Source organism: Erpetoichthys calabaricus, chromosome 9 (genome assembly GCF_900747795.2).
Source record: "Erpetoichthys calabaricus chromosome 9, fErpCal1.3, whole genome shotgun sequence".
Classification (NCBI taxonomy): Eukaryota; Metazoa; Chordata; class Cladistia; order Polypteriformes; family Polypteridae; genus Erpetoichthys; species Erpetoichthys calabaricus.
Window position 1 is genome coordinate 40,861,235 of NC_041402.2, and position 13,147 is coordinate 40,874,381.

At 42.5% G+C, this 13,147-nt stretch overlaps 1 protein-coding gene across 2 annotated transcripts in view; it reads right to left on the bottom strand.

Annotated features, from left to right (window-relative positions):
* The window catches only part of slc9a5 (solute carrier family 9 member A5), a 157,824-nt gene that overhangs the window by 117,301 nt on the left and 27,376 nt on the right, over positions 1 to 13,147 (bottom strand). The gene's annotated exons all lie outside the window — the stretch shown is intronic.

A 13,147-nucleotide genomic window follows, 5' to 3' on the forward strand; every position in this document is an offset into this window, starting at 1 on the left:
TATGTTTATTATATAATGATCAGTAACGGCGCACTGCACGAATACGCTTGACTTGAACATTCCTAGTTTTCATCCTCTTTCTTTCTCTGTATGTTTAACATTCGTTTGCTCAGACGTTGATGCGCTTGTAGCTTCCTGAGCAGCTCTTGTGTTCACCACCCTAGCAGCCCGCTTCTTCTCTTCTTCCGTCTGCATCTTTTTGCGTTAAAACTGATTAAGTCAGTGTTCATGTTGCAATTACTTAGTAGATTTTTCTTAATTTTTCACTTAAGCTGCAACTTAAGCCTTCAATCTGTCTCAAGAATGATTTAAGATATGAAGAGATAGGGGAGGTGACTGCGAAAGTGGTAGGGATGAGAATGGCGCCCATATGCAATGTGCCACACGGTGCCCTGCTGGCCACTGCTGAGAGTTGCTTCTACAATTAAATAAAATAAAAACAAAAAAAGGAATAAAAATCATCACCCTAAAAGCAGATAGTAGACGTTACGTAATATATGTGTACCAAATTTCAGGCCAACAGGTCAAACGGTTTGCGAGCTGCAAGTGATTTAAAATCCTGGACAGACAAATGGACAGCCATGGTAGCGTATTACAGAAGAAGATAATCTTTAAAAGTGCCGCTGATTTTTTTGAGAATGTTAACCACACCAGGATTGCTCCTTCGCAGAGTGACCCACTGTTTTAAGTGACTGGGGGTAAACACGTTCATTTAGTTCAGTTTTATTTTTGTAAGGCTCACTTTGCTAAGTTCACAGGTAAAATGCAATTATAAAATTAACAGCTTGCTGATTGCATAAGGAGTGCAGACAAAGACACAGATGATATAATATGACATTAGCCCTTTGTAATCATGACTGCCATGTGAGGCGGCCCCCCTTCATCCATCCATCCATCCATCCATTTTCCAACCCGCTGAATCCGAACACAGGGTCACGGGGGTCTGCTGGAGCCAATCCCAGCCAACACAGGGCACAAGGCAGGAACCAATCCTGGGCAGGGTGCCAACCCACCACAGGACACACACACACAAACACACCAAGCACACACCAAGCACACACTAGGGCCAGTTTAGAATCGCCAGTCCACCTAACCTGCATGTCTTTGGACTGTGGGAGGAAACCGGAGCGCCCGGAGGAAACCCACGCAGACACGGGGAGAACATGCAAACTCCACGCAGGGAGGGACCGGGAAGTGACCCCTTCATCCATCCTCTTCTTATTTTCTGTGCTGATCCTGTAGCGTCAGGCACAAGTCAAGAACTCGCCCTGGGACTGTGGTATAGCGGGTCCCCAGCTCAGGTGAAAAGCCCAGTTTTAAACAGATAATCGGCACACTCGCGGCTTATAGAGGGGGCGCGCTAGTGTGTCTTAGTGATACGGGTGGTCCTCACTTAAGTGCACAGGTGAGGAGTCGTCTGCATCTGTAATTGATGCCGGGAGCTGCTAATCAGCACACCTGTGCCACGTCCCCATTATATATAGTGCGTGAGTGCCGATGGGAAAATAAAAAGAAACGAGAAGGAGAACAGAGGTTAAGGGAATGAGTGGGCAGGCGAGCGAGAACCGGCCCGCTATAAGGACAGGCGGCTGAGCAGTGAGCCCTAGCGGGGTGTTTGGCCGGCACCCGGGGCAGTTGGTAGTGGTCGCTCCTGCTGAGTGTTTAGTGAGGAGCAGGAGTGACCGGAAGGTGGACGGCTCACCGCGGGAGTCGGGAGGCTTGGGAGGTGAATGCCCTGGTCGCTGGGGAACTCAAGTCTCGGCCTGGGGAGAGCAGAATGAAGCCAGGGATCGGGAAGCCACCAGACCAGTAAGTAGAGAAGGTCAGCTGCTGGTAGGGCGACTCCCGCCAGTAGAAAGAAGGCATCGGGTGTTGTTTTAAAGGACAGCTTCCAGCCATTGATTTTTTTAACATCGCTTTTAAAGGAAATATTTATTGGATTTTAACCTCCACTGATTCACCCCTACTTTAATGGATTATTTATTTCAGAACGTTCTTTTGGAGCACTGCACTTTATTTTGAACACTGTGATTTTGTTGTTGTTTAATAAAAGCACTTTGCACCTTTTTGCACCGTCCCCTTGTTTCGTTGTGTCCTCACTGATCAGCTCATCTGGTGACATTACTGACAGTGTCGGGTTCAAAAGCTCCCAAAAAGGTAGTGAGAGCATGGAGCGAGGACCCGCATCGTAACAGAAAGAAGTGACCATCTATGGTGGGGTTTAACGTGGTACAGGGGTCTGTGGCATTGTGTGATATTTGTTTAAAAACAGTATGGTTCAGGATTTGTGGGTGTCAGTGTGAGCCTGTGCAAAGCTTTGTGGCCACAATGTGTTCAGTTAGGAAATCAGCTTATGTCTTGTTCACATGCAAGGAGGATCAGCCCAGCCATTCGTCATTGATGCTCCTTAAGAAAAGCAACTAAACTCAAAGAGTATAAAAAAGGGTCTGAGTAGGGGAGAGGTTGGGAACATGCACCAATACAGCGTGGTGCCACATCCACCACACGACAAACCACCTCAGGATCCCAGATTAGGACCCGAGTGCAGCCGTGCAATGGGTGACACCTCAGCACCATACTAGTTCAGATGGAACAGTGTGAGGTTTTATTTATTTAGTTTACAGTGGCTGGAGTGCCAGTCCTGTCACCAACCCACAAGTTTCACCTGCTAGTTGAAGAACTTGCTTGCAGGACACATCATACCCAGGTTAAGGGCCTTGCTCAGGTGCCCAAATGAGTGAAATCACTGCTGGCATTTATGGGATTTGAAAGGGCAACCTTCTGGTTACTGGCACAGATCTGTAGCCTCAGAGCCACAGAGAGGGAAAAAAGATCAAGAGAAGAAGTAAGAGTGGAATTGGGGGATTGAGTCTGCCTGGTGGACAGGAGGTAAGGCAGTCAGAAGACCCCGTGGGGAGAAGCACAAGCAGCCTGGGGTCCAGGCATGAGGATGGTGTGGGATGATGGAGTCAACCACAGAGGGTCCCAGTGAGTACCACCTGAGATGGCTGGGATGACAGAGTAAAAGGGTTGACTGTATTTGCCAGCATATCAACCCTAATGAGATGACCTCAACGGTTAAAGGGGAGATGAACTTAGGAAAGACACCGTGGGTTTAAGAAAGAGACAAACTTGTTTATGGCTGTGTTTTACTCATTGATTTTATTTATCCATCACTTTAACTTCACTTGGACTTATTTTTGTTGGATTGTTTATTTGAAGATTTGATGGCCCTGCACTTTTTTTGGGAACACAGAATTGCAGTGAATTTACACTCGAACACCATTACTTGTTGTTTTTGTACTTTTGTCCTAGTCCACCCTTGGTTATGGCTATAAATGGTGGAGTGGTGGCTCTGAGGCTAAGGATCTGCACTGGCAATCAGAAGGTGTCCGGTTTGAATCCCGTAAAATGCCACAAGGGACTCTGCTCTGTTGGGCCCTTGAGGAAGGCCCTTAACCTGCAATTGCTGAGCACTTTGAATAATGAGAAAACCACTATATAAATGCAAAGAATTATTATTATTATTATTATATAAATGATCTCATACACCCTCACTCACTCATCCAGAGCCCAGATGGAATTACCAAAAAAGCTAACTAAACAAAACAAAAGGCCCAGAGACAGCTGAAGCCAAACCCGAGATTCTGGAGCCTTGGGGTAGGCAGTGCTGACTAATCTGCCACCGTCCTGCTCCAATTTATGTGTTTGTAATTTGTGAATGAAGTAGAATACAAACCAAATCTGTGTAATAGCAGACAGAGGAAGCTAAATCCTTTAAAATGCATTATTGCTCAAAATTCAAAACATTGTCCACAACGATATCAGTTAACCGACGCCAAATTGTGACAAGTGGAGATTTGCATTTGCATCAGAAAGCCTAAAGCGTCTCCTTTCTCATCCAACACCGACCTCTTCATTAGCCCGGGTCGGCAGGCTCATATTATGCCCTGATAATAACGACATGGTGACTCAGAACAAGCTCACTGTTGCACGACTAACACTTGGCAGCTCCTCATATGCACTCTGACTATTTACATCTGTCTTGGAGGAGAGCGTGCCGTTTTTATTTATTGTTCTGGCAATGGCTTTCACTGTATAAAGTGATCTTGAGACAAACTAATGGGAGTCTCAGATGGGGGCACTCTGGGAAAAATCAACCCAATCCCATGAACCCTGAGCAGAGTCTGCACTCGGTGACTGAGCTGAGCTCACCATTCACTGACGGGTGACCTCAGAAATGCAAATATATAAAAGTCAGTCAACCGGAATATTTTAAACTTCACCTCAGTGTCAGTCATGGTCTGCAGGACAGTAGGAGCCTAATGTGGAATATTAAACTCCTCTAACGGCAGGTTTGGTTTTTAAGAAAATGTTTTTGTTAATTTCTTTCTTGTGGAGTTGTTTATCATTAAGCCTTTTTCTTGTTTGTCATTTTACAATGTTCCTTTTGTCTTTTAATGATGTTAATTTAGTTTGTTAGTTTCTGTACAGGACCCCCGTTAGATGACGACTTTGCTTCTGCTTCTGTTGTCCGGCTCTCTACTTTGGATATTTTGCTTCAATCCTGTTTATTGTAAGTTCTGTTTTTTTATTTGATGAATTATTTTGTCTTTGTTTTATCTTTGATTTATTTGCTTTTTAGTTAACTTTTTTGATCACTTCTTTTTTTTACACTTTGGTGATCAGGTCAAAAACTTACTACCCAGTTAAGTTCAGATTCTGTTAAAATGAAAATTAAAACATAAAGAAAAATAGATTTTAGCATGGTGTCTGTGGAAAATCAAAATTGACTTTCACATCTTATAAATTACAATTGCTGTCGAAAACGTGTGTTTTATTGCATTGTGTCGAGCTCCAGGATGACTACATCCTAGTAAGGTGGTTTCTAAGATCGCCTCCCTAAATGCCAAGCACCAGGTACAAAGTAACTTCCAAAGAAAATTGACCTCTCGTTTTCAAACACTGCATTGAGTTTGTTTTGTTAATTCCTCCAGGGCTTTTGTGTTTGTCCTTATCCTCGTATCCTTCAAAAATGGTTTGAATAATGTCTAGTGACAACTGCTATGGAAATTGTTTAATATAACTGGGACTTTAGCGGTCTGCTCCACTTAGCCACAGGAAGAGGCCTACTGAACTTCACGTAGCTTTTGAGAGGTGTAATTTATACTAATATACATATACAGACACAACACTCAAACAAATCTATAAGTGAAGATAGCAGACAGCTTGTTTAACCTACCAGAGCACATCTTGGAGGACAAAGAGAAGGAAATACACACACACACACACACACACACACCCACACCCACACACACCCACCCACACACACACACACACCCCACAATAGATCTAGTAGTAGAGCTGACTTACTTCACTTGATCCAATGAGCAGTGCCAGTAGAAGGCTATTTGGAGCCCTAGGCTGGGGTAGAGGATATTGTTGGACCCCGCAGTGTCCAGAGTGCATGCCCCTTCAGTATATATACCATGGACTTTAAGGAGCGTGCAGCCCTTGGTGTACGGAGCATGCACACTTTTAATTTTCACAAACAGCACACAGTGCGTTGAAACACTCGCTCAGCATCATTAGAGTTCAATGACCAGGGAGGTCCCCTTTGGTGCTCAGTGGGCATACACCTTAAATTTTATAAACTGCACCACTCAGATGATGCCACCCTTGGCAGCCGTCTATATAGTCGAATGGACTGACTGCCACTAAGGTTAGTTTCAAAAAGAGTATATTATTGATGTGGTTCACTTGATTCAGCTCCCTGCTCATGTCACTGTACATTTTTTGTATGCATAAAAAATATTATATAAATCTGTCAATTTCTAACCTGCTTATTCTTGAACAGGGTGATGAGGGTGCAGGGACCCAGCTAGCATGGATGCAATGCAGGAACAAACCCTGGACAGGGTGTCAGTCCATCACAGGGTGAACACACATACACCCCAATCACACACTAGGGCCAATTTAGAATCACCAATCCACCTAAAATGCATGTCTTTGGACTGTGGAAGGAAGCCCACACAGACACGGAGAAGACATGCAAACTCCATGCAGGGAGGACCTGGAACACGAACCTTGGTCTCCTTACTTCGAAGCAGCACTGCTACCACTGCGCCACCATGCCACCCTAAATATTTGATAAGTATATAATTTGATTCTCTATTATTGAACAGTGTAGTTGGTTGTATCATATTGGAAAATCTTCCATTGAGGGACTTCTTGCAGTATCACTAAATTGTAATTTACATGGATGGACTGTATTGACCATTACAAACCAATTTTTTAATGTTTTTTTGAATATACTTTGTTATCATTATAAAAACTCGGCTTTGTTCTTTGGGCTTGGGGAAGTTACAGTCCTACTCACCCTTAAAGGATTTACAGGCTTGTACTTGTTTAAGTGTGCAGGCCACAAGCCTGAATTTGAGTTTCAGGATCAGGCCTACTTTATATTTCAAGGCCTTCTTGAAATTTAAACTCTGCTTTTGAGTTTTAAGGGCCTTGTATCATATCCCTTCTTGTAGTTTTTCATATTTTCTGATGGATATTATTTGGATGCTGATCACATGCACATAACCAGATACCAATACTACTGTTTCCTTTTTTTCCAGTCACATTTTAGTTAATAATCCACAGGTCCATTAGATTATATCTGTTATGATTCTCAGGCAAGAGTAAAAAAAATGAACAGGAGGTGCAATAAACAAGTAGGAGCTGGTAGAGTCATTCTGTACGTATAAGCAAGAGTCACAAAGACAAAAAAGCCATTGAAACTGATCATCAAATCTCTAAATCAAACATGGCAAAGTCCTCACACTAGCTCAACGTAATAGCAACTAGTAACTTACGCTAATCCTCACCACTTGTTTTAAGAAAAGGATCCAATGCCGGGAAGCCAGAAGCTGTGCATCGCGATCTTATATAGGCGGGAATACCTGACCTCATTTGTCCTGTGACTGTCTCATCACATGACTGGCAGCAGGTGTGGCAACTGTAGACAAAATGGTCAAAGTCAAGAGCAACACTAAATGGTGTTGACAATACTGAAGCATGAAACAAAGTGGCACTACGAAAATAAAGATAAAAAATATTAATAAATAAGAATAACCAATAGAAATTCAAAAAAATGAAATAAACAAAGTCTAAGGTGCCAAAAACTTGGAAGTATTACAATACCATTTAAACTTGTCACTTAAGTTACGTTGTGTTAAAATATATTTGTAATGCTGGGGTTGTGCCCACCTGTCACTTTGCTGGTATTTATGTGATTACATAATGAGCCAAAAATCTCAGCTCATAGGCCACCAAGTCAACTGTTTGTGTCAATTTACTGAACTGAGCTCCTGACAATCTTTAAAAAATATCTTAACATTAATGAGACACAATATATCTCCATTAGTGCTGGGTGGTATGACCAAATTTCTATATCATGGTATTTTTCAAAATTATCCCGGTTTCACGGTATTGGACGGTATTTTTTTCCCATGCATGAGTGGATGTTAACCACATTTTCCACTGCAATTACTGGCTAAGAATAACCTATGCCACTGTCATCAGAACTGTACATCGTACAAAAAACGTTTTAATGTGCACACAAGTGTTAATACAGGTTTGCACGGCCCCATAAAGTGATACTTTTCAAGGGGGTGGCACTAATGAAGAGAAGGAATCACATTGCATGACAGCTGCAGTCAAAATATAGAGCCTTTTTATTGAAAAATTTTGCAAACAACTTAAAGTAAAATTTTGACAACATATTTTCAACCATCCAAAGAGGCATTTAGACTTAGTCAAATATCCAGAGGTGCTTGTCAAAAGTTGTACTGCACTGAACGTGTCTTAGAAAAGGAATAAATAGTAAATATTTTTTGTAAACCAACTACACTTTCTGTTAATGCTAACAATCTCAGTCCACTGACCCGTTAGCTATATGGATTGTAATGGCGTTGGTTATCTCGATCCACCACTTGCTTTTTTTGTCGTAGGCAGTACCTTTAGCAAACGCATCTAGAAATGACGTCTGACTCGAGTGTCCTCTAGTTTTTTTAGTTTTACCCGAGGACGTGGGGGGTGCCAATCTTAGTTCCATACATTCATGGTACTCCAAAGCATGTTTGTGGCTTAGGTGGTGCAGCAAATTGCTTGTGTTGCCACCTTCAGCAACAACTTTAGCTCAACAGCATTTGCAGTAAATACTTGTTTGGTCCACATCCAACTTTTTAAAACCAAAGTATCTCCAGACAACAGACATGACTCCTTTTTTCGGGAAAAGTTCTTCTGTGTCATCATGTTCAATTTTATTGTCTGCTACAGCTTCAGTTTGTTGTGCTCCCAAGCTGTCATCTCCTAGCCCATCTATAGATGTTACGTTTATGTAACTGCATTAACAGAATGCACCATCAAAGGAACTTTACAGCACAAATAATATTACAATTCAGACTCAAAGTGAATGGAGTCACCTAGGTGCCACCAAGCACCCAATGCAAGTCCAAACAAGAAACTGGATGAAAAAGTGGAGCGGCTAGTCAATATCTTGGAAGAGTCTTAAAAATCAGATTAAATATTTTTCATGTTCCCTTCATGGACATAAAATAAAGAGATGATAAAAAAAAACAGCAAACAAATTCCTTTGCTCTACTCCTCAGGATTTACTTCCTGGCAGCCAAAGATAGTGCGTCTGTTTCCGCAAACACCACACTTTCTCTGTATTGATCGACTATGGGCACACTTTCTTCCACTAGGAAACTCTTGCTGAATTTTCTCATAAAACATGGTCTCATAAAACATGTCCATGTACATGTCTTCTCACAACTGGACTCCTCCAAGGGCACCTGCCAGTAACCCTTCATGAGGTCTGGGATGGAAATAGACGAGGCCAGCCCAAGCTTCTCCAACAGCTCATCTACACGCGGCATCAGGTATGCGTTAAACTTGGAAATCTTATTCACACCTAAAATCAATACAGAACCAAAACGAACCATTGGGTTTTGAGACAAGTACAATAGGACTTCACCACTCACTTTTGCTCTGACAAATTACACCCAACTGGAGCATCTGCCGGACTTCGTCGTATATCACCTTCCTCGTTGCCTCTGGCAGGTGGTATGGAAGCTCTTGTACAGTAACACCGGGTGGAATTACAATTTTGTGTTCCAAATTTCTGTCTGTCCAGGCGTGGGCGAAAAGACATCAGAGTTCCCCTCGATCAGTGAAAACAATTCTGTGTGTCAGTTAAATCATCCACAATAGCAACTTTGGTCTGAGGGACCGCTGTGGACATGACCAGGACCGTGGTGGTCATGCCAGTCTTTTAAAAGGTCAACATGTAAAATCTGTACCAGTTTCCGTCGCCTGGGAATCCTAACTTTATAATTTACTGTGGACATACGGTCTTCTATTACTGCCAGCCCTTGCAATTCCATCACTTGTCCATCACTGACAGGACTACATCTATAGCGAGTTACTCCACAATGCACTCAAAAGTGTCTTTGCAGATCCAGCTGTAAATCAGGAGTACCAAGTCCTGGATCTGTCCTCATATAGGGTGGTCCGGATCCATATGCCACAGACAAAGCTGGCGCCCCTTGACCACGGGGCTCACTGCCATACAGAGGAGGATCTGTTGCTTCAGGAAGTCATAATCATCGAGTCTTTCGGGAGGGAGGTTTAGCATGACCTGTAGGGCCTCCCCAGTTAAAAACGGTGCCACAATAGCTGCCCAGGCTATTCAATGTTGCCATGCATTCAAAGCTAAACAGGAAACTCTCTGGGTCAGCCGAGGGAGCCATCTTCACCCGCACATCCCTGGGGAGCATGAGGGCCGGAGAGTCCGCAGGAGCCTCATTTTGCTCTGCTGGTAACGGGATATTATATGCTTCTTGGGGTTCAATTGGTGCAAGATCCCACTCCTGGTACCACGTGATGTGCAAGTCACTCAAAACATGAGGCTGAGTCTCAGTACTTTAGTGAAACCAGAACAGAGTCGGGGCCAGGTCAGTGGCCAAGTTATACTGTTCCCTGCATTTATAATGTTCCTTGCATCACCCATTGACAGCAGTTCAGAGTTGCTTCCTGCGGTTGCATCAGGAATGGACAAGCAACCCTTCACAGACGCAGAAATAGCACTTGTATATATATATATATATATATATATATAAATATATATATACATATATATAAAACTGGGAAGCACAAATGACACAAGTCACCTGGCAGTTTTACTTCTGAATGCAGTATCCCAAAAGCTAATCTTTAGCTAGTGTAAATCCAAGCCAGGCTGCTGGAGTACACTGTTAATACTGTATATTTCACATTTGTGGAGATGCCAGATAAATAAGACCAATCAATGGTGGACAAAAAAGCCTTAAGGGAAACTTGATCTGATTGAATTTAATGCCATTAGTAAAGGCAGTATTTTGGCCTATATTTCACCCACTATACAATGAATTTTCACCAAGCCTGCCATTCATCTGCAACCCCTTCTACTGCTATTTGCACTTGCATAAGTTCTTTATCTCCTGGAGTGTGTGCCAGTATATACTGTATACCCATTCTATCACTTTGAAATATCTCAGAGGGGGACAACACTCAGGCTTTGATGGTATACACCTAACCCAGTCGCTCGGACAGCAATTCCTTTGCTTTCTGATGTGTCATTTTGTATACCTCAGGCATTGGGCTGTTTTTTTGGGCAAATTCACTCTTTTTAAGATGTGCTTGGGCTATAAATTTTTTGGAACCTGGTAAACCTGATTAGACACCATTTTCATGTAGGTAGTCAAGAAACCTCTGATTAAGCTTCTGCTTTCCGTGATCTGGAAACCATGCACCCAAAAATGGAGAAACTGACGAAAACATCTGGCTTATAGTAAGTTTCCTTTTAGCTGATCAGTTAACAGGGCTCATATACAGACCTTACATCAGCTCTTTGACATTGGTATAACATGCTTTCTGAGATGACCTAAAATGGTATCAGTTACCATGCTGTTAATGTATTGAATGTCGACAAACAAGTGAATTTCCTTTGTTATACTATCTGCCCAGGCAGCTCTGGGACTCATTATGCTAACAAAAATCAAACATTTTTATTTAAAAAGGTGGGTATTTGTTTGGGATAATTGTACACTGTAAACTTACTCAAAAATACTGGTCAAAATTTACAAAGAAAAGCCCAGAACATGTGCGTCTTGCCCAATCCCACAGAAAGGGTTAAAAAACAGAAAAACTGCTGACGTGAAAATACCATTGTACATATCTCTTCAATTGCCCCAGGACTCATCAGTATCTTAATCCAGAGAGTGTTCAGAAGCCATCAAGAAGTCTTAAAAAATGTGAGGTTATATAGCGCCCTGATGTGTGCAGTACAAGTCCAAATAGGTTGTGCTCAAGCTCTCTAATGCACTACTTAGGCCTCATCTGGAGTACGGTGTACAGTTTTGGTCTCCAAGTTTTTCTTTACAGTGAGAACCACAGATGCATAGAATAAGTTACCAAGTAGTGTGGTAGAAAGTAGGGACTTTCAAAACTCGATTTGATGCTATTTTTAAAAAATTAGGAGGATAGGACTTGCATGTTTTGTCAGTCTGTTTTCTTCTTCTTTCTAATGTTCAGTAACCTATGAAAAAGAGCAACCACTGCTTTGAGGGTACTGACAGGTTTTGTTTTGCTCTGAGCACCCAGGGTTTTCAGCCAGTTTCACAAGTCTCAATTACCAGTCTCCCTACATGCATCACTCTTATACAATCACTTTGAAGCCTGTGGCACATACGGTGCGAGTGCCGTGTTGGACTGACGGGTGTTTCAGCCAGGATGGAGGTTGGTTTCTGGCCAGAAAGGGACGCCACAATGTCAGGACAGGGGGTGTCAAATGCCCAAAGTCATATTTTCCACCGTATACACGGTGGCAGCATCCCCACTGGTGGGGCACCCATAGGAATATCTGCAGGGTAGGCTGCAAATTGTAGTGCCGTGGGACAGCCCTGTTGGGGTTCTTGGGTGTTGTCAGGGATCGTTATAACAGACTTCCACCTGACCCACCTAACCCAGAAGTGGCAGCAGAAAAACTCCCGTGTTTGACGTAAAAGAAACAGAGTTTCCTGCAAAGGCATTCAGAGTCGGGAGGAGTGTGGATGAGGGAGGTGAGGAAGTGGAAAGAGATTTACTGTTATTGTAGAAGAGAATTTTAGCAATGGTGCAAGTATTATAAATATAAATAAAATAAGGAGATCTTGTATTTTGAACCAAGGAATGTGTTGTGTAATTTGTTTCTGGGGGGGGGGTTTGGGCCATTGCTATGCCCCCTGGTGGTCACAATGGGTAACATGAGGGTGTCAGTGATAACTGGCATGTTAAATATTTAAAGGGGAGGCTGCTGAGAGCTGCAGAGTTCAGTTACATAAAGGCTTCCAAAGAAACTCTCAGCTGGAAGATGGTGAGCTTTGGAGGAAAGAGATGCCAGCCATCATTCTAGCGGGCATCTATCCGCAAAAACTCCCAAGTAAACCCTGTGCTGATCTAGCTAGCTAGAGTAATGTAATGTGCTTCTTCTCCAATTTAAAATACAAAACTTTCTTTATATACTGGGCGTTCTTGGAATGTGTGTTCTTAGCTCTTCAATAAAATACTTTAATTTCTGCACTGAAAAATAAACCCTTCTCCATGATACATAACACGAGTAACACAGCATTTAAAGCTAAAACAGATTATTCTGCCAGCGTTAAAAGCTCACAGCTGACAAGTGGCAGTTCAACCAGAAATCTAATTATTTCTGAACAAATCCACAGTGTTACTGTAATATATTTCCAAAAAGAATGCAGAAGAGGACAGCCAAGATATACTGATGAGCGAGTTAGTTATCTGTTACGTGGGAGTAACCTTGGCAAAGCAAAGGCAGAGCGCCTCGATGATGCTTACAGTCTTCCTACTAAGATGTTTTTTACATTGAGGAATGGTCTTAGCTGCTTAGTTAGCGTACTGAGCTTATAAAACAGCAGCGCGTTGCATTTTGGTTAGAACTGCAAATAAGAACTCACTTTACACAGAACAGTAAATGTGAACTTGATCTGAAAAGGGCTCAAAAGGTAGCATAATGAGAACACACAACGTGACCAAAGAAGAGGCAGCAAAGTAAATGCAA